The sequence below is a fragment of the Camelus dromedarius genome, chromosome 10, assembly GCF_036321535.1.
Source record: "Camelus dromedarius isolate mCamDro1 chromosome 10, mCamDro1.pat, whole genome shotgun sequence".
Classification (NCBI taxonomy): Eukaryota; Metazoa; Chordata; class Mammalia; order Artiodactyla; family Camelidae; genus Camelus; species Camelus dromedarius.
The window spans coordinates 28,048,804-28,068,186 of record NC_087445.1 but is presented as its reverse complement, the minus strand read 5'-3'; the positions used below and the strand labels follow the sequence as shown (position 1 = coordinate 28,068,186).

Below are 19,383 nucleotides of genomic sequence, written 5' to 3'. Positions count from 1 at the left end.
TTGATTACAATAATAGGGGAGCCTACAAACTTGGGCAAAGTTCCTTGCATAAAAGACAATTATTAAATTCAAAATTCGAGGAAAACAGAATACAAAAACTCAAAAGGAAGATGTTAAAGAGAAAACTCATACAAGCTAACTCTAGAGGGCTGCTTGGAATCAATTTTGATGTTTCAAGGTCTAAAGTGAATTCCAGAAAAAGGTATAAATGCCACTGGGATTTTTATCTTCTGAATTTTTAGTTGTCAAATGGCTGCCAAAAAGAACACAAGTAACAAATGTTGGCAAGGATGTGGAGAAAAGGGAACCCTTGTGCACTGCAGATGGGAATGTAAATTGATGCAGCCACTGTGGAAAACAGTAGATTTCTCAAAAAACTTAAAATGTAACTCTCAAGTGACCAGCAATTCCTCTCCTTGGTATAAACCTAATTAGTGTTTTAAAAGTAAAAACACTAATTCAAAAGATACATGCACCCCAATGTTCACAGGAGCATTCTCTATAATTGCCAAGATACCGAAATAGCCTGAAGTGTTCATCAACAGATGAATGAATACAGAGGATGTGATACATATATGCAATGGAACATTACTCAGTCATAAAAAAAGAATAAAAGTATGCCATTTGCAAAAATGGACTTAGAAGGTGTTACGCTAAGTAAAATGAGTCAGAAAAAGACAATACTGTATGATATAACAAGTATGAAATCTAAAATTTCAACAGACTACTGAATATAACAAAAAATAAACAGACTCACAGACAGAGCAATTAAGACAGACAGTGGGAATTAAGAGGTACCAACTATCATGTATAAAATAAACAAGCTACAAGGATATATTGTACAACACAGGGAATATAACCAATATTTTATAATAATTATAAATGGAGTATAAGCCTTAAGAATTGTGAATCACTAAATTGTACACCTGTAACATATAATATTGTAATAAACTAGACTTCAAAAATGTTTTCAGTAGGATAATGTATATGCGTGTAATATGTGTAAACACAGGAAAACAATAATACAAACATACACACCTCTTCTGTGGCTTTTATTATCAAAGGAGAAGTGTGAAGACAGAAGATGGAACCTCATCTTAAGAAAAATTAAGTCAGGTTTTTGATGTATCTTTCTATGACTACTTCTTTCAGAGAGATTTAAAAACACTGGGCTGTGATGCTTTTCAGAAAATAATGTGAGGATGTTGATATAGAGATATGAGAATAACATACATATTTTTTTGAAGGGCAGAATCCCTCGGGCATGTGCTCTGGTACTCAGGGAAGGAGGTTACTCTAGTAATGTTTGAAATCCTAACTAGAAACTGAATCATAAACTTTTCATGGGGAACATGGCCTGACTTGTCCACACATTGATCCTGGTGTCCAACCAGGTGATGGTGGTGGGTAGGCTACCTACATAGTTTAGTTCTTAACCCATTTGGGTTCTAATACCCATTTCTATGCCTTCTCCATAGTCCTAAAGAATAAGGATCACCGTTCAGTCCATATGAAACAACTTATGCTATATACTCTCAGGCTACTAATAACTGTGGATGAGGATGATCATGCTGTACACTTAGAAAGTATGTTTGACCCAGATAGAAATGTGTCAACATTTTCAAATTAATAAATACCTATGAGATATAGTATAATAAATGCTTTACCTTACTTCTCTGCTAATTTTCAAAATCAAGTTTTCTTTCAAAATGCTCCTGAAATACATATTTTAATAATTGATGTGTCATAAATTAAGTTACTTGAGTATGGGCCTCATCTGTATAATCGTTTGTATTAGTGAAACATGTTTCAGTAATAGCTCCCTGTTGTGACTGACTAAAGCTATTATTATACTGTTCCCTGTCATCGAGAATACATTATAACATCTATATGGTTTTAAAAATTTTATACATATCTTTATGTAAACTAATTCTTTGATGGTAAGGTCTATTTATGAGTCATTTTTTAAATTTTTAAAATAAGTTTTCTTTTTTTAATAGTGAAAGTTTTTGTTTTTCTTAATTTTTTTTTCCTTTAATGAAGGTACTGGGGATTGAACCCACAGGATCTCATGCATTCTAGGCATGTGCTCTTCCACTGAGCTATACCCACCCCTCCATGAGTCATTTTAGTATAGTTTTTTAAAATGTGTTGTCAAAAGTATCTACTAAATGGAATATAGTAGTCAACCCTGGGAGGGGGAGGGTCACTGGAACTTTCTCCGTGTGTTTCCCAAAGAACTTGGAAATAAGGAGAGAGAAATGTTTTCTAAGAACGAAACTATGAAATAAATAAAGAAGGTACTGGGGCAGAAATATGTGATACCAACATTGAGGATATCACCACATGACATCATCTCCAACTACTTCTAAAAACAATGTGTCTATAAAAGTTTTGTCAAACAGTGAAAGCAGAGAGTAAAGGGAAAAGTCTGAGGCAGGTCTTGGCAGTGTATTTTCTCCCCCTGAAGGTAGAGGGCGCTCTGCCCAAAGTCTGTCTGCAGAAAAATACAGACCAATAACAGGAGCCATTCAGATCATACAATTCTTCTTGTTCCAATTTCATGCATAGACAGAAAATTCCAAAATATACTTTTCTTCCCAGGTAGCCAGGGATGGTTTCCTTATACTTCTATGTCTCATTTTAATTTAATAAAATGTTAGTTTTATATACTAGTCTCTATGAATTTGCTTAATATGAATCTACCTGTAATTGATGGACAAACTTACAAATATCCAAACCTGCAAATTTGAGAGCCAGGACTTCTCTTACGATGACTTTGCCAAACATATGACACTTTATGGGAAACTTCCTAGGAGTCAATTGGCTTTCCTTAAAGACAAACAACTTCACGGACCATGTTCCTTTTCAGTCAGAATGTTCCATACAGGACATCCTTCATCAAGTATATTACAAGCTTTTCCAGAAAAGGTAGAGAATGCCTTAACTGACAAGGGCTTAACTTCCAAAGTAAACAAACAGCTCATACAACTCAATAAAAAAACAAACAACCCAATGCAAAGATGGGCAGAGGACCTAAATAAACATTTCTCCAGTGAAGACGTACAAATGGCCAACAGGCACAGGAAAAGATGCTCAGTATCACTAATGATCAGAGAAATACAAATCAAAACTACACACCAGTCAGAATGGCCATTATTAAAAAGCTCACAAATAAATGCTGGAGAGAGTGTGGAGAAAAAGGAACCATCCTACACTGTTGGTGGGAATGTAAATTGGTATAGTCACTATGGAGAACAGTATAGAGGTTCCTTTAGAAACTAAAAATAGACTTACCATATGGCCCAGAAATCTCACTCCTGGACACGTGTAAGGAGAAAACTCTAACTCAAAAAGATACATGCACCCCAATGTTCACAGCGGCACTATTTACAATAGCCAAGACAGAGAAGCATCTTAAATGTCCAGGGATGGATGACTGGATAAAGAAGTTGTTTTACACACACACACACACACACACACACACACACACACATATACAATGGAATAATTACTCAGCCATAAAAAAGAATGAGATAATGTCATCTGCAGCAACATGGGTGGGCCTGGAGATTGTCAAACTAAGTGAAGTAAGTCAAAGAAATATAAATATATGGTATCATTTACAAGTGCAATCTAAAAAAATAGGAGACAAATGAACTTATTTACGAACAGAAACAAACTCAGACATAGAAAATTTATGGTTACCAAAGGGGAAAGGAGGAGAAAGGATAAATTAGGAGTTTGGGATTAACATATACACACACCTATATATAAAACAGATAAACACCAAGAATCTACTGTGTAACACAGGGAACTATAGTCGCTGTCTTATAATAACCTATAATGGAAAATAATCTGAAAAAGTATATACATATGTATGTGTTTATATATATATACATACACACACACACATATATATATATAACTGAATCATTATGCTGTACACCAGAAATTAATATAACATTCTAAATCGACATCCTTCAATTAAAAACACACTAAGATAGAGACTGTATCATAGTTTGTGTTTCTGCCCCTAAGAGGTACTGAAAAAAATAGCTAGGTAGGATTTGGAGGCAATAAAATGTAAACATAAGACATTCTAATGCTGCGGATTTTACTTTCCTCATGTTACTTTCCTTGCCACAGAAATAGGTGCATTAAGAGAAGATAACTTTGCTCAAAACAACATCCTATGTATTTATTCAGAAGACCATTTTATTTCATTAACAAATGGCTCTATTCAAGCGAAAAAGTACATTGAAAAAATACCCTCATACAATAACAAAAAATCATTAAGGGAAAGCTGCTAATTTCCTGTTATTTAGTATACATCAAAGCTTCTGGAGTAATGCTCAGAACTAGTGCAATGAATTGCTCTTATATTTGCTGCATCATACTCAAAAGACAAAGTTCAATGGTGTATTTAGTCTTTGTTGTCTCATTCTTTGCTAAGAATTCCACTCTTAAGAACATGTTGTCTCTCTGACACTATGCTCTTATTGAAACTGTAGATGTAGATTTAAAATAGATATGAGATTATATATTCAATTTGCATACTAATGCCCAAATACTAAGTGAAACTCTTTTAGAGTTTTAAGAAAAAGGGTTTAGTTTTTTTTGTTGTTTTTTTAACTCTCAACATTGGAAGATATTCCCCTGTTGGCAGAAACTCATAGAACATTATAGAAAAATTAAATTGCTCAAGGATTCTCAGCAAAATTGCTGGTAAAAAATTAAATTTCCAAGCTTTTTAGCATTTCTTTCAAATTAAAAAAAAAATCTGGATCCTCATTATTTGAATATTTGTTTTCAAAACTTCCCCTTCAATGGTGTTTTGCAAAGATACGTTTTTTCAATGGCATAATTCTTGACATTTTATATGCGGAATCTAAAAAACAAAACAAATGAACAAGTAAAACAGAAACAAACAAACAAAAAAAACAAAAAAAACCAGAAATAAACTTACAGATACAGAGAACAAACTAGTGGTTACCATGCAGGAGGGGAGTGATGGGAGGGGTAAAAGAGGTGAAGGGGATTAAGAAGTACAAACTACTAATTGTAAAACAGGTAAGTTAACAAGGATGTAATGTATACCACAGGGAGTATAGTCAACAGGTTATAGTAACTTTGTATGGCATATAATCTATAAAAATATCAAATTACTATGCTGTACACCTCTATTTATTTATTTATTTATTTATTTATTTATTTATTTATTTATTTTTAAGGAAATATGCCATATCAGTATATATGTTGAGATCTTTTTTGGGGGGAGGGGATTGGCTATTCTTTTCTTTATTTGTTGTAACATTACATTATATAAAAAATTATGCATACACAAAATTATAGAGAATACTATAATATAGTCCAATTTATCTTCTCTGTAGTTTAAAAAATTGCTGGTCATGGCCCATCATCAATATCTTTTTTTTTCTAATTTGTTTTATTTAATTAATTAACTTATTTATTTATTTATCATTTTGTTTATTGAGTTATAGTAATTTTACAATGTTGTGTCAAATTCCAGTGTAGAGCACAATTTTTCAGTTATACATGAACATACTTATATTCATTGTTACACTTTTTTTTCGCCATGAGCTACCATAAGATCTTGTATATATTTCCCTGTGCTATACAGTATAATCTTGTTTATTTATTCTACATTTTGAAATCCCAGTCTGTCCATTCCCACCCCCTACCCCCTTGGCAACCACAAGTTTGTATTCTATGTCTATGAGTCCGTTTCTGTTTTATATTTTGTTTTTTGTTTTTTTTTTTAGATTCCGCATATGAGCAATCTCATATGGTATTTTTCTTTGTCTTTCTGGCTTACTTCACTTAGAATGACATTCTCCAGGGCCATCATGTTGCTGCAAATGGCATTATGTTGTCAGTTTTTATGGCTGAACAGTATTCCATTGTATAAATATACCACATCTTCTTTATCCAGTCATCTGTTGATGGACATTTAGGCTGTTTCCATGTCTTGGCTATTGTAAATAGTGCTGCTATGAACATTGGGGTGCAGGTGTCATTTTGAAGTAGGGTTCCTTCTGGATATATGCCCAGAAGCGAGATTCCTGGGTCTCTATTTATTTACTGAATAAATAAAATGTATCAAATGAACTAGCAGTTTTACTCAATTATTTTTATCAGCTGGACTAGAAAGAAGTACTTCTGTCACCTAGTGAATATTTGCTTATTAAGTAACTGCATAGTGGTTCCCCAAAGTCTTAAGATCATTGCCCAACACTCCAATTAATTTCTTCAGAATAAAGAATATTAACCACTTTGAGGCAATGTCAATGGATTATACTCATGAAAGCTTTTAGTACCAAACTGGAGTGTAGTGGATATAACAGCATCATTTGTTTTAGGTGAATTTATATCTATCTACATATCTATCCATATACATATAAAATCATAAAGGTAAAAATTTTTAATTGCTAAACTATTTTGGAAGCACTTTGTCATTCAGCAACTAACATCATTAACTGAGTCAACTGTATGTACATTTATTTCAAGATGAGAGTATCTGTGACAAGTCATTAACAATACAAAGTCTCAGTAAGAAAGACAAATAGACAGTAATCTAGGAAGGATTAAAAGTAACATTTAATTAGAGCTAAGGCACTCTGAAAACTCACTGAAAATAGTAAAGTGATCCTGACCCACCGGTATGATTGATCAAGATGGAGGAACATTAACAATCAATAACCAATAAAACATCTCCCACTCAAGAAGGGAAACAGATCTTACATCTGAGAGTCTATGATACTACATGTAAATAAGAAAAAGAATGAAAAACCAAGACTATAATATGAAGAAACTTATTTATGTTCTCAAAACATTGAACAGTGCTGTAGAAGAGTGTTATATTAGTCTGTGACTGTATAAATTTCTCTTTTAACCTTTTAATTATACTTATTATGCATCACGAAGAAATGGTTCAAATGCAGGTATACCACAGGATGCAGCAAGTAGTACTTAACCTGAAATACATTATTCAAAGTTGTTCAGTTAATAGGATCTAGCCTTATGTAATATATTAATTACTGCTGGAAACTTGGTGGGTGTCTGATCACACTGTGAGTTAATACATAGTATAGCATTCAAAATTTCTTAAGACCAAAGAGCTGTGAATGAAATAGGGTTGGTCTCAGCTGGAAAGCTATTATGCATATTGTGGGAAAACAATTATATTCCCTTACTAATAAAAATTAATAATAACAGAATTCAAAGTAGAAAGGAAATATTAACATAAAGATAAATATTAATTTATTTAGTAAATAAATGGTTTTCCTTCAGCTAGTAGACTTCTGGACAGAAAAAAATATATAATATGTCTTCTACCTAGCTAACCATGAGAGTAAATCACTAGTGATAAAAATGAATTAGGAGCAAATTTTGAGGAAAACTGCATTCAACTCTTCTAGCAATATATAGCTTAGAATTTTCCTTATATTCAATACAGAATGAGGCACACATAGGAAATCCCTTCCTATTAATAGATGTACATAAACATGTTTTTAAAGAAAAATATAAAAGTATTTGTTTCTTGTTTTTCCAATCAAGAAAGGGGCAATAAAACCACAGGGAAAAGTTCCCTTTCCTATACAGTAGAATCTTGTTTATGTGATTTATATATAGTAGTTAGTATCTGCTAAATCCTGAATTAGCTAAGGGAACTATATTCAATATCTTGTAGTAACCTATAACAAAAAACAACATGAAAAGGAATATATATATATATATATATATATATACACACACACACACATATACACACACACATACATACATATATATATACACACACACATACATACACGTATAACTGAAACATTATGCTGTACACTAGAAATTAACACACTGTAAATTCACTATACTTAAATTAAAAAAAAATTTAAAAGCTAGAGGTATAAACCAGTATTACCTCAATAAATGTAAAACTAAATTAAATTAAAAAATAAAAACAGCAGGCTAAACATAAGGATAAGTGCACAGGCAGAAATAATTAAAAGCAGAAAACAACAAAATAGAAAATAATTACAAACCCTAAAAAAACTACAGTAAATAATTATATCAGAAAATACATATTACAGTTGTAGATTGTAGTCATTTCAGAAAAATATGATGGTGTTTCTGGCTTTCTTCCTGGCCCCAAGGGCCTTTCACCCTTGCAGCTGTTCCATTTAACCTCCATCTGTGGGTTCCACCTGACCCAGGGTCCTGAGATGAGAGTTGCTTTAGGCAGATGGGCTCTAAAAGAAGCCCTTTGTCAGAAACCCTTGACTCAGTGATGGCTCCATTGTGATCTCAGTATCCCTCCAGGGCCCAGGCATCAGCTAGTATCTCATCTTCCTGGTGAACCCTATTCCCACTGAACACACTCCCATTCACTGCTAGTGCTCCACAACAGCCTGGTTTTCTGGCACTTGGCCTGCTGCTGCCAGATGGGCCTTTGTCAATTTCTGCTTACTGCTCTGCTGACCCTCTCAAACTGACATACTGGTTTTAGACCTTGAATATGAACCTTGGATAATAGTGCTTGTGTCCAATCTGACCTTGGGCTGATCTGATTTAGAAAGTGAGTTCTAGAATGATCACTACTTGTACCCTTTCCTTGATTAAGAAATAGCTACTTGTATTTACAAAATAATAACAGTAATCATTATTATAATTAGAATTCTCAAGGAAACACTTCCAAATTCAAGAAAAGACAGTCCTTCAGCAGCACAAAGATGACAGGAAAATTGAACAATATCTTTGTTAGTAATGAAAAGACTGGGAGATATCATGGCCAAGTGTTCGTTAAGGAATACTATTGCTGCCTTATAGACCTCAGACACTTAGCCTCTCGAAATACATTTTTACATAGTGTTCTCCTGGGTCCTGGCTTATTTTACATCATTTTACTTGAAACTTAGGAAGAGATGAAGAAGATACTGAAAATGAACTTGTATACCTTTTTTAAAAGATAGTAATACATGGCTGAAGGGAAAAGCAGGGAGAAATCCATAAATAGGAGTAATATTCATAAATAAATTCCATCTCAGAGGAGTCTGATGAATAGTTTAGCTCTATACTTTCTAATTTGGTCAAAGAAATGGAAGAAACATGATTTGTCACATGCATCTGGGAGGAAACATTAAACTTTTGGTTAAAGAAAAGGCACAACTTTTTGGAGATACTGAGTCCTACAGAAAATACTTTGGGAATCTTGACATGGTATTTGTTATTTAACAAATTTTAGTTACCTAAGAATCCACTGAAACAGTTCTCACAAATTGCACATTTCTGGCTTTTTTTCAAAGTTTGAGTTTAACACAAACCAACAAAATAAGTAATTGCAAATATCAAAGTTCGATACAATAGAGAAACTATTTTTTCCAGAGTCAAAATCAGATAAAACATTAACCCAAACAAGTAATGCTAAGAAAAAAAAAATTCTAGTGGAAAGTCATGAACCAGAGAGCCTTTTTTTTTTCTTTTTTCTTTTTTTTTTTTTTTTTTTTTGGTCCTTTGAGGATTACAGGTCTACTCCTGTAGTGAAATGAAGTGAAACAAATATGCTGTCTTTAAAAATAGAAATGAAATCAAAGGGGGCAGGATGAAGGATGCTTTTCTTTTCTTCAAATTTCCAGCTAATGTTTATGTACTATGTTAAGTTATTTATGGTCCGATACCAATGAGAAGAGATAGGTTGTCTAAATTCCTGGGAGAGCACCCCAAATTTCTCTTGCAAATCAAACTCCTTACTTTTCTTTCTGATTGAGCTTGGACACACCAGTGATATATACATCTTAATGTGCTATAAATATCTCCTAGATAACCAAGTGTGTTGAAAAGGTCCCCCTCTCAACTGAGCAACTGCATTAATTATATGAAGAATATTTTATTACATTGGCAACAGATCTGAACAGCTTGTATGAAGAAAGGTAACTCATTTTAATGAATAAATTATGCATATATAGATATAATAAGTGTACACATACAGCACGTAATATCTGTATAGATATATGTGTATGTATTTACATTTTATTCATTGGTTTTCTGGCACTTAGCCTGCTGAAACACTGTATATATCAATATCTAAATCTATATCTATATCTGTATCTTTACCTAGAGAGAGAGAGCATGTGAGCAAGCTTGTATTCAGTTTGTATTCATGTCTAAAATTCACAAATGTGGAGAGAAGATATCTTAAGGTCTCCATACAACAGTGTTTTTATCTCTTGAAAACCAGCTTAACTTATTAAAAGATGAAAAAGTTATAGATTTTATATGGTAGATACAACCCAAAATAGGGCTAATGATCTGAATATACCTAACATTTTTAAACTGATAAAGTTTTACATTTTGTTCAAGAAGCAAAGTATTATTTAACAAAAATATTTGATACACACCATAATTAGGAAAAAATGAGATACAGTTGTAATTATAAGGGTCAATAAATGTATATTTTTCATTTTATTAATGAGAAAAATCTTTCTAAGAATTAGCAATAAAGCCAGCAAGTATTCTGTAACAACTACTTTATTATGAATAACAGTATTTGGGGACTGGTGGGGAATACATGATAAGGGACAAAATTATGTTCTAGGATTCATATGTCTGGAGTTGGTAAATTGAGCAGCCTCCCACTAGAAATTGCAAGCAACCACTGATTTTCCATGAAGGAAAGTGGTTCAACAACAAATTCTCTTTTGAAACTTTGATTTACAAAGCCAAATTTTAGAAAAGCTAATTTCAGGTCAAAATATTCATGTGGGCTACCATATCGATATTTTTCAGTAGTAAGAACTTGAATTTAGACATTTTTTTCCTCAGACATTTAAGTACTAAAATCAATTAATTCATTTTTAATATGATTTAATCCAAAGATACCTCCCTGAGTTCAATTCCCCTCCTCTGCAAGTATCCTTTCACTGGTTGCTGCTCTAGTCCTTTGTGAAACTAAGCAGGGTGAGTCTTGTACAGAAAGGCGTGGAGGCAAAGGCTTAAATCTAAGTGATGGCCAGGAGGTCACTCACCAGGCAAGCACCATACGCTGTAAGGTTGACTTCCAAATATCCTCACAAAATTAATTTTTGATTAATACTTTCATTACATAGATCTAAAAAATTGTTTCTTTGGAAGTCACTGCGCTATTTTAGAATTTGCAGCATAGTTTATAATCCCCAGGGTCATCCCATCTGGCTATATTTGTACAGAGGCTAAAATAATAATAGTTCTGGAGGTACATTATCTAGATGCAAATCTCGATCCTGATACGCTCCAGCTATATAGTCTTGTTAAGTTATTTGAACTCTGTCCTTCCATTTTCTCCTCTATAAAATGGGAACAATGATACCAACCTTAGAAGATTCTCATAGGATTAGCTAAGTTAATAAATAGAAAGTATCTGGTATATAAAATATTATATAAATATTTCTGCTATTTCTCTGAACAGTGGCTTTTTCAATATAGTGTTATATTCCTTTATCCATCCAAAATATTAACAGTGGTACTCTTTCTTGAAGTAGAATTTCAGGTGAAAGTTCAACATGCAAAGGAATTTCTGCTCTTGAGAAGGTTACATATAGGTGTTATGTTTTGCAAGTTCCCTCATGTATTGCCATGGAATACTGTGACTCCCCAGAGAAGAGGTAGAAAATAAATTTCTTAAAAACAAATCTTAAATATAGATTATATTGCCTTAGCTCTAATCGCGTGAGGTAGCTAAAGGAGTCCAATGTTCTACTAATATAATGATTATGTAAATGACATTTCTAGTTAAAGAAAAGTTTCTACCAGAAATTCAAGAAAGGATATTATATAGCAGACTTAAGCTTATAATGAAATAGCAACATGGGAGAGTCAATAATCACATGACTCACATATAATAAAGTTAGATCATGAGAAAAAGTAATTTAAAGAAAAGAAACTGAACATTAACTAGGGGGGGGTATAAAAACTATACAAAGTTATTACCATAATAATTTAAATAATAATTACTAACACAATTAAACAAGTCTCTAATATAAGTACTTATTAGTTACTGATGCTTATTTCTAAAATTTGAAAAGATGGAAGACTCCTTCAAAGTTACTTAAGACACACAGTTTAAGTGTGTAATTCTCTGGTTGTTCTTAAGTATATACGTACGGATATAAAGATATCTATTATCTTTAACTGTGTCTACTTATGTTATTCATATATAATATTTTATTATTTCAGTTTTCATCCTTTAATCTTAAGTGCTCTTCATGGATTGGTCAAAAATGGTTATGATTTTATTTTACAAATTAACTCCTGTTGCATATATATTTTATGCATCTGTCTCTCTGTAAATGTTACATTTTATATACTTCAGAGGAAATTATTCTCTCTTGATATATATATATACATAAATTTTTACATATATACACATTTTGTGTGTGTGTGTGTGCATGTGTATGTGTTTATCCTGTAACACATTCTTATAATACAATTTTCAAAATGAATAATTATCATTTCTGGCATTTTAATATTACATTAAATTATCTTTTCATTGTCTTTTTTACCTCTCAGAGTAAAACTACTAGTTGAGTGGCCCTTACTGTTTATACTGATACAGAGGTTCTACTTCTGTTAAGGCTGCTTCAGCCATAAATTTTCATTTTTCTTTACCAAGTACACAGAAAACAAAAAAAAAAAAATGGGCAATACCTATGGAGGTACTTCATATCATGAGATTGTGACTAACAGTTAAATATATAGCATCAGGTATTGGGGAAGAGGGTGAGAATTTAATTCATGGAGTATCTAAATTCTGTCAACAACTAGCCAGGTTACAACAGTATTCTTCTGAATTTTAACACTGATGAAAAGCATGAGTAGTGTTTCTTGAAATTTACTTACAAGGCTCCCCCTCTATGAAGGTACTCCAAAGTGACTGACTAGACTTTGATCCCAGCTCATTAGCACTGCTGCTAAAAGCTCCCCAAATTACTGCTTACGCACCTTCCAAACACATCATAAGGATATCATTAACCATTCCTGCCTATAATGTGGCAAAACATTTTTCAATAATGCATCACAAAATTGTATACTTCTGTTTCAGCAAGCATATTTAAACCCACTTCATTTAAAACAGCAAAAACCAAGTCCGTACAATCAAGCTAGAGAACTGACTGACTACATGGATAATGCATTCTTTCAATGTTCCCTAACAAACAGCATATCTGAATTTGATTTGGTATCTGTAGAAAAGAAACCAGAATGTCACTTGTTACAGAGGTGGGAACAAAATAGGTATTCTGGTACTCTCCTGGGTGATCTCAATTTACTTAAAAAATCATTTGGTAAGATAGCTATCATAGCTCTGGCACTGAAAGCTGTGACTCGAAAATAGTTTTCTACTTTAAAAATAGATGTCTTGGCTTCATTCCAACATTTACTTTCAATAAATGCCTAAGCATTCATCTTACAGCAGGAGACTATTATCCAGTCACAACGTTCAATTCCTCTGACATTATCTCTTAAGTAAAACAGTAATGTGAAGAATAAAGGACTCTCTGATTGAAACAGTTGGTTTGCTGGGTGGTGAACAAATACTATAGGTGAAAACCACCCTTTTAATTGACATTTGAGGTGGAAAAAAACACATGCTTCTTCTCTCCAGATATGCTGTGTATTGGGGCTTGTGGTAAAGATCTTGACAAAGGAAGCCTGAAAAGTGAATATTCCAGAATTTTCTAGATTAAATGATGTCTCATATACTTTAATCTCTGACGCTACTTCTTTATTTGGCCTCTCTTGAACATTTGTGCATAGTGGAGGTTCTCGTGGTTTGTATTAACTCTGAAGATCCATGCTTACCCTAAGTAAGGTGCTCTTTTCATGAAAGGTCATCTATAAGAGGACAGCATGTGTGTGGCTCCTCTTCATCCAACAGGCAATGGAGATTTTGGTCTCCCTGGATTTAAATCAATTTGGGAGGCTAAACGTATTGTGATAGGAAGTGGTTTCTGATGTGACTGGTGTCTATGTATAGATGTTCTATATCAAATGTATTGTCTGTATTTTATAGCCAATCACGATTACAGTGGTGGAGGACACCACAATTCCCTTGAGAAGGAGTCCATTCTGAAAAATCAACACATCAGTGGGTATGGAAATCCATTTAAGGAAAAAAAGTTAGATACAGGTCTGATCGTATCACTCCTTGGCTTTAATACTTTACTTTAATGAATGCTCTGCCATCTGCTAAATAACTTCTACACTCCTCAAAAGAGTGGTAAGGCCCTTAACACAGAATAAGAAGTGTCAAGGACTAGCTTAAATTGACCACTCTACCCCTTCTTTGGCATAGCACTATCAGCCACCTCAATCTCACCCCTCATCTTACACACAGACCATAGCTGACATTTTCTCTGTCTAATTCAGACTTAAGACAACTCCCCTTGCTTCCCAACAAGATTGCTGCCACTGTTAGAACAGCACAGAAATGTCATCTAACTTATTTATATTTGTGACTTTGGAAACTCATCCAAAGTATAGAAAATTAGACTTTCTGTGGGTGGAGGCCTGAAACTGGATTTTTTTGTTCATTTCCATAATTGATCTTTTTTTGGGGGGGGGTATATTAAAGTTTGAGAATAACTGCCTCATGGCTGTGTTAAATTATTCTTCCTTCATGGAGTCTACACTCATCACTTTCAGTGGTGATGCTCTTTCTCTTCCCTGATTTCTAGATCAGTTTGTTTATACTACTAAAGTGACTCTTACCCCATACTTCTCTGTGCTGCATTTATTTGCAAATATGTCTGATCACCTTGGAGATGGGGTCTGCATCTCTCATGTATTACCATTTCTGCCATACTCAGCCTACAGTCTGGCATATTGTAGAAAGCTATACCATAACCACAGAAAAATAAAATGGTAGCACTCTCTGTATTCGACATTCAAACTACAAGGATATCCTGAAGTCAAGGCTATCCGGTATCAGTATAAGTGTCACACTTGTCTTTGCAATTGCTTTTTCAGAAGGCTCCTTTCAGCCATAGAAAAGCCTAAGACAGTAGGAAAAAAAGGGCCCAGGAGCGATGCTACAGAGTGGATATGAATCCTGTGTTGATCTAAAAATTCCACATCCATTCTTTCAGTCACAATAGTAGCTCTCAGGCTGCCACATTTGTAGGACAGGTCATTATGGAAAGTGTTTTCAGAAACTCACTGAGAAACAAACCAAAGTTTTGTGTTCTCAGGTGCTAACTAACACCCCCAATTTTTCAGACAGTTCAGCACTGGGAGTTAGTAAACCAAGGCTGGCCACATAAGATGGCAAATAATTTTTCTATTTAAAAACTCTCGGTGGTACAGTAAGATGTGAAGAAATGTTCTAATGAAAGCTGTCATGACAATCATCACAAATGAAGAAATACTATTTGCCAAAACATAAGCTTACACTGAAATGTAAGACTTTGCCATATGAAACTTGTTAGTCATCATTGTAAAGATGCTTCTAGAATAATGGCCACCATATAATGCTTAAGAATTTCTAATAAGAACCCTTGGCAAACGTTTCTTTTTGGTCTTAGCATAATGAAAGATGTACTTCTACTAAATAAGCAGTTGATTTTTAGCATATGGAAATAACAAATCTCAGAGTGACATCTAAGACGTTCTGATTTTAATTTGGGCAACTAGAAGCTCTGAAGCAAATGGGCAACCTAACTTTTATAAGTGCAGAGGTGTATGAAATGGGTTTCTGTATACTAATTTGTTTCTGGCTATATTTTTGTACTTTATGGCCTTATACTCTGACTTTCTCAGTAGTTTTATACATTATTTTGTGCTATATGAACCCTTTTATAAAATTCACCAAACCTTTCTGTGTAATCACCTGGGATTCAAATAAAAAAACATAATCATAAATTATTTGTTTCCCTCTTTGTGTCAACAGTCTATTTTCTTCTGACAGCTGGACAAAGAGTCATGGTCTCATTCTTCTATTTTAATTCCAATATAGATTGGTTTTAAGTATCTTTGGTATTTAAAGAAAAATCATTTTTCCTACAATGCAGTTGCCTTAGAGAAGGGCCATAAAGGCATCTGCACTGTGCTTCAATTTACTCTGATTATTACTCTTTTATTTTCTATGTGGAATTGAAAATATGAGATTTGAAAAGAAACTTTAACCAAAACACTATACTATCATCTAAACTGAGCAGAAATCACCAACTTAAACAATAATAATGTCATAATGAAACAGCAAAAGTAAACTAGCCTTCAGATGACTATGTCAGCCAATGTCAACCTTTTAAGATTCTCTTTTCCTAACTGAGAGTGTCCAGCTGTCATCAAAAATGAACTCTGATGATCTTTCAATTTCAGTGCTTTGGGAATTTTTTTTTTCTTCAGATTGCAAAGTTATGTCTATGAAAGCTCACAGGACAACTGGTACCCTAAAGTCAATTCTCAATTACCTCTGGCATGGGAAATAGGATTATATGGACATTTGCTGACAATTTCCAGACATCCCTCAATCAGTTCTCTCAGTATCTCCCATCAGCAAGTTTTACTTTGAAGGGCTGCGAACAAGAAGCAAAATGTACAGATTTGAGTTGTACCTCATTTCACTTCTGTAAGCATATAGAGGAAACTGAAATTTCTGAAGATGTCTTGTGGAAAACAGAACATGAAGAGAGGAAACAAAGGTAAATCAAACACATAATAACTGTCACTTGAATTTCTGAGTACAGCCTGAGCCAGGACATGCACTAGAAGAATTCAAATCGAGTAATAAACATTTGCTGAACTTGCATAGGAAGGAAAGGGGGGAAAGAAAATAGCACTTAGTAAAGAGAACCATAACAATGCATTCTGTGTATTCGAGATCTTCAACTCACAAAGGACTTACTATCTGAACCTTTCAGGTGTTCAGGTGAATCTCACTGGATAGGAGACATCAATCAGAGAGACAAAATTTAAAGCCTAGGAGCACTGACATACACACAAAAAACAAAAGCAGAGCAAACCAAGCAAACTTGGAAAGACATGTTAGCTGGAGAATAAACAGTAGCAAAGAGCTTGTTTTATTTTTTTTTCTTTTCAACTTAAAAAGAACTTGTGGGCTGTTAATGTCTCAAAAATATATTCTAAAGTATGTATGTGAAGTAGAAGGTAAGGATTAAAAGTGTAGGCTATGGAGCTGGTCAGCTGGGCTCATGGTATGTTTCCAACTGTGGTTCTGGGCTGATTGCTTAAATTCTGTCTCCATTCCTGTATCTGTCAAATGAATATAATGTGAATACCTCACATAGCCTCATTGGGTTTTCTGAGGATTAAGTGAGTTAGGCCTGATATATAACAAGAGTTCAACAAATGAGTGCCATATTACTTATATTAGAATACTATCTTAATGCTGATATAATACGTCTGCAAAGAAAATATGGAATAATCCCATTGGTTAGATAATCCCTGATAATAAAACAAAAACAACAAAAACCATTAAAAAAAACCCTAATATATGCATTCAGTGTAAAATGCAAACCATACTTTAAAATAAGTAAGAAAAGTGAAATCCAACTTTTCATTGTTTACTTCCTTTGTTGAGAGTTTTTATGAGGTGTTTCAGGAAAATGAAGAAATAGCTATTATATATTTTTTAACTATTTATACAAAATTGATCATACTCCCCATTATACACATTTTTTTGTACCTTGTTTTTACCCTCACATAGTATCGTTGAGCGCTTCCCCTAGGCACATATGTACACTCTCACTTTTTAACAGCTGCATGTATACCATGGTATAATTTATCTAACTCACTATGTATTTTTGGAAATTTAGGTTGTTTTGGTAACTGATAAACAAATAATATTACAAAAATATCTATTCATACATTACTTAAGAGTATTTCTTTGAAAAGTTCTTAAGGCATATTTCTAGTAGTGGAATGTAGGCTTCTTAAAATACGACAATGTGAAAATGCCCTCTGAAGACTTACTGTCTTGCCCTTGAAATCATCTAAGCTTTAAATTATGCCAATCTGGTTATGTAAAAGTTTATTAAAAGGCTGTAACATTCTAACTTGATTTTTCTATGCTAGCTAAGGAAAAAACATTGCTCTGATTATAAAATATCTTGTGCTATTGTCACGTTTATAAAAATATAAGCATTGTAAAAATATTAGTTATCATAAAAGTAGGTATTTTTGTTTCTCCTCGTGGAAGGATTTTCAAATACCACTGTCCTATCTTATGAGACTTTTATAACCAGAAAAGGTTATCATCCTGACAGCAGAAACTTTCCTCTCTCACATTCAAAATATTTCTTTCTTTGCAGGGTTAATAAGACATACTCAGAGACACAATTACACATAGACACACACAGAGACACCTGGAAGCTCTCTGCTATGAAGAAACAGAGCAGAATTACCTCAGAGCACATTACACCTAAAGTTACTATTTAAAGGAAACCGCTGAAGTTACTGTTTAAAGGGAACCCCACAGATTAAGGATTTAGTAAAATTACAAATTTGTTCCAAGGGCCTTAAAAGCCATCACTAATGTAAGACACAAGCCAATACATGCACAAGTGACATTTTATGTCTCTGAACAGATCAGATTTCTCAAATTTGAGGTCGACCATTAAATATCCCCAGTAATCTGTATTTTATGTATCTAAAGCATATTTACTAAAATTTTCTCCTGAACATTAAAAAAATAACCTCATTTGTTTTCATGAATTCTGCATTCATTCAGTTTCTGGAATCAGTCATTAGACAAACTCTTCACTCTGTTGCCTTCACACAAAATGGCTGGTTAGTTTTTATTTGTAAATCTCTGTAGGTTTATAACACATTCAGGGGGAAAAATATATAGCCAACTTGGAATAATTGACTGAGTTTAAATGTAGGGACTTATGAGCACGGCAGACTAATGATTACCACGAATCATGCCTACATATTTCATATTAGACTACCAGAATCTGTATCTATGTCTTGACCTTTCTCAGTATTTTAATAACTGTAAGTATCTGGGAGGAGAACCTCTTTTTTAATTTGTAGGAAAGGGACGGAGAATAAGTCATGTATGCCAATGGTAGAGGTGACTCTCTGTTGCTTTATGATTTGAGTCTTTACTCAATCATTTTATACAAAATTTTTCTACAAAATAAGAAACTATTATAAATATAATGTACTCAAAAAAAGAAAATGTTCCTTGTTATTTATACTGTTATAAATATATAGCAATATAATTATATGTTATATATATATATTAGTGTATTCTCAGTATTCTAATTTCCAATTATAAAATTTAAATAATTCTTCAAAATTTTAATCCAACCATGAATCATGTGGGAGCCCTCTGGTGGCCAAAATAATGCTATTATATTTTCCCCAGAG

General features: G+C 33.3%; 1 protein-coding gene and 1 non-coding gene across 2 annotated transcripts in view; both read right to left on the bottom strand.

The window, feature by feature from the left end:
- The window catches only part of PTPRD (protein tyrosine phosphatase receptor type D), a 1,876,190-nt gene that overhangs the window by 849,836 nt on the left and 1,006,971 nt on the right, over nt 1–19,383 (bottom strand). The gene's annotated exons all lie outside the window — the stretch shown is intronic.
- On the bottom strand, nt 2,039–2,113 carry TRNAS-AGA (transfer RNA serine (anticodon AGA)). The gene has a single exon. It is a non-coding gene; the product is annotated as a tRNA-Ser (tRNA).